This window comes from Tursiops truncatus, chromosome 4 (assembly GCF_011762595.2).
Source record: "Tursiops truncatus isolate mTurTru1 chromosome 4, mTurTru1.mat.Y, whole genome shotgun sequence".
In the NCBI taxonomy this organism is placed as follows: Eukaryota; Metazoa; Chordata; class Mammalia; order Artiodactyla; family Delphinidae; genus Tursiops; species Tursiops truncatus.
Genome location: NC_047037.1, coordinates 34,489,208 through 34,493,191, shown reverse-complemented (window position 1 = coordinate 34,493,191; position 3,984 = coordinate 34,489,208). Strand labels below are relative to the sequence as shown.

General features: G+C 40.0%; 1 pseudogene; it reads right to left on the bottom strand.

Moving 5' to 3' along the window:
- Positions 1–626: 626 nt before the first annotated feature.
- Positions 627–2,030, bottom strand: LOC101337827 (ras-related protein Rap-1b-like; annotated as a pseudogene).
- Between the last annotated feature and the right edge of the window lie 1,954 nt (positions 2,031–3,984).

Genomic DNA, 3,984 nt, shown 5'->3' with positions numbered 1-3,984 from the left:
ATTGTTAAATAAAATAGCAATAATTACTGCAGCTTAGGCCTTGTGACCAATTACACATGATCAAAATTACTTCCCACATTCACCTCCACAGTACTCGTTCACCATTTAACATCTCAACCAAAACATTACACATGTGAAACAATCACTAACAGGCAAAAATACTAAACCTGTTTATTTGGTATTGCAAATACACTTATGCATGAGCAAGCAGGGGAGTCACAGTGAGAATCTCCAGCTGCAGAAGCCTGAACATTATTTACAAAAATTAAAAAATTATTTGAATATATACACTTCTTGTTGTAGACCCCCTCTGTACACACAACTATAAATGTTGTTCCCTATGTAAACAAAAGAAGAAACATATAATAAAAGATTTGAAAAGTCTGGACATTTTCTTCCCAACAGATATTAAAAGCAACGTCTTTAATCTAAGACATTTTTACTGAAAGGACTATCATATTTTAAAGACAAGATCACTATCTCCACAGTTCTTTTAATTAAAAAAACTGTATAGCTGTGTTAATCAAAGCGATTACAATACAAGGTAAGTGAGTAAAATACAATGATAATAACCTTGAATGTCTTAAAAAAAATTACAATAAACTACAAGTATCAAAGAAGCAAAGTTATCTGGAGTAGTCTATATAGGAGCTCTTTGGGCTTTCTTTTATTATGGTAAAATAATGGTGCTTTTAGGATTTACATTATTATACTCTCCAATACAAAGTATGGGATGTGTTCACCATTTTCATACATATACAACATTGGTGGATGAAAAATGTCTCTTAGCAGTAATACTGGATTGTAGCCTCTGGTTTTACCAGCTGCATACTCTAGGACTATTATATAAGTAAAAAATCTCTCTTGTGATACTGGAAAGTGATTAGAATGTGCAAACTGATGTAGTAGCTTTCACCTGCCTCTTAAAGTGCTCCGCCACAGAAAATTTAACATGTTGGTAGGTTTAACAAAGTTGGAATGCTGGCACCATTGAAGTGAGCAACAGTTCTTCAGACCTGGCTCAGAGCTGCAATGCATTTATCAATAGTATATTAAAGCAGCTGACATGATGACATTTTGCGGTCCTTCCTAGGCACTGGAGTTTTTCTGTAAATTTGCTGCACTAGGTCATAAAAGATCTCATTAGCATTTATTTTATTTTGCAGAGGATTCTAAGACGGCATATTGTCTTGCTAGATGTTGACCTTGTTTCTTTCCTACAACTCTTTCATCTATAATCATTGGAACATCATCAGTGTCTTTAACTCGAAGAATCTGTTCTCTCAGACATTGTAAATCATTAAATGTGGACTCTGCTGTGATGGAATAAACTAATGTAACGCTCTGTCCGTTTTTCTTTTTTTTTTTTTTGCGGTACGAGGGCCTCTCACTGCTGTGGCCTCACCCCTTGCGGAGCACCGGCTCCGGACGCGCAGGCCAAGTGGCCATGGCCCACAGACCCAACCGCTCCGCGGAATGTGGGATCTTTCCGGACCAGGGCACGGACCCGTGTCCCCTGCATCGGCAGGCAGACTCTCAACAACTGCGCCACCAGGGAAGCCCTTTTTTTTTTTTTGGCTTTGTCCGTCTTTCATGTACAAATCCCTCATTGCTGTAAATTGTTGCATTCCCGCAGTATCCCAGATTTCAAGCATACACTGTTGTGCATCTACTTCAGCTTGCTTTCTATAAAAATCTATATAGGATCATATTTTTCAACAAAAATTTCTTGAACAAATTGTACAGTCAGAGCAGATTTTTCAACTCCTCCCGAGCCAAGAACGACTAGCTTATACTCATGCATATTGCAAACTTGTAAAACCTAGTACCTCTTGTGCTGTCACCGGGTCCCTGCAGCCAGCGTCGCCTCCTGCTCCCTCCGGGTCGCCGCTCCCAGAGCCACGCGGTACTGCTGCTACTGCTGCCGCCGCAGATCCAGCTGGTTTACCGAAGATGAAATTCTTGGACCTGATCAAATTCTGCTTTGTAAAGCCCTTCACCTCAGTGGAGGGTAGTGGCATCCAGACTCAATCTCTCATTTTCTCTGGAGCGTCCCTGCAAGGCAGTGACTGGAAGAATAACTTCTGGCTTCCTTGGGGCCTCCCTGCACAATCTCACCCTTATTGCTCTCTCTTGATTCCACTACCTCAGTCCCCTGGTACTCACCACTGTCCAGCCATGCTGGTTCATGTTTCTTTAGAGTCCCTTTATATCTGAAATAAGACCAGTGTATAACAAATCATAATTTCTTATATATAGTTTTAATTTTTTTCTTGTTAAACTTTATTTAGAAGTAACTCTGAAAACTTCAGAGGTAAGAATTTCTCCTCTATGGTATAAGGGGAAGAATATGGAGCTAGCAGTCAACCCCAGCTCTGCTCCATCAGTCTGACCTATGAGCAAAGCCCTGAATCTCTTTAGATCTTCCAACCTTCATCTGTAGACAGAAAGAACCGAAATTGATGACCTCTCAAGACCTCTCTAACTTCAAACATTCTATACAGAATAAACTTCTAAACAATGCTCTAAATACACTAAGAGAAATTTCATCTTTAAAGGAACTGGAAGTAAATAGCTGTTTGTACATTTTCAAAGATATGTCAGACATAGCTGTGTTAAAGCTTTTTCTGGAATGAAGCTCAGAGCAAATTTAATCACTAATGATAAATTAACTCTAATTTTTAGCATACAGTTTACATAGTTTTTGATCTTTTATTTTGATAATCTTGGTTTTCTTTTAAGTATCCTGCCTCGATACTATTTAGGAGTATGTGAAATATAAACTGTAAGGAGGTAATTAAAATATCCTAGTAGCTCTGAAGGAAAACTACTTCAGGTTAAAGCTCCTTTACTGTGTCACCTGGAAACAGCAAGTTAATGCATTATTTTAATATTACTGTGAAGAATACAGCTCTCAAAAGGCCCTGATTAACTTTTAGGAAGCAAATTAAGTTTGGGGAAAAAAGCAAGCATAAAGTTTTTGCTGATTTAACCTACTTCATATGGATTGAAATAGCTTCACTCTTTGTCTTACAATAATATTCTGCCATCGACCTGGATCCTCCACTCTACCTCACTTTGTGTGAGGGATGTTGGACACTAATTTCTATCTAGTCCCCTGAAGAAGGACCAGGGCTGAATGTCTCACTGTATCTCCAGTCTCTATGCCCAGGAACGACCAGATCCCTGCTCCAAAACCAAACCCAGGGGCCAAAGCTCTGCTCCCTATGGACAAGTAGCCCAGGTGTCAGCTGCCTCCCTTCTCCAAACTCCTTGCATTACCTGTGAGTCTATTTCTTGAGGACAAGGAAACGTAACTCTGAGGGTAAAACTAAGAGCCCAGAGAGCAGAGTCAAGGGCCACGGAATTAATATTCCCAGATAGTAGTATTGAGCCCTGATAAGAAACTAGTCAAATGTGCCTTGTTGGATTGCAGAATTGCTGGATTTCAGAATTTGAGAATTTCAGTGGCTGCTGTGTGCAACCTGTTTTCTCTCTTTTGGAATGGGAGTGTCAATTGCAGTTACCCCATGCCTATCCCACTACAGTGGGACAGATAATCTCTTCAGTTCACAGGTCTTCAGATTGAGAAGATTAGTACTCAAGGAGCCGGATTTGAGGAACCAGACCCAGGGAACCTCATTTGCACTTAGACCTTGAGGCTGAACCTAATTTCATAATGGGGTGAGACTTCTGTAGGGACTTGGGAGGAGTAAATATATTTTGCACATGGGAGGAATGTAAACAATTGTGGTCAGAGGATATTGTGTTTTAAAACATGACCCCAAATTTCTTTATCATTCCTCCCATGGAAAAGTGGTATCTGTGTCCCCGCTACATGATTCTGACCAGGGACTTGAAACTTCTAAAGGAGAGTAGAGGTATCCAGGAGAGTATGGCAGAAGTAATGATGTGTTACTCCCAAGGTTAGGTCAGAAAGGGATATGCAGCTTCCACCTGCTTCTCCTGGTATTCTTGCTTTTG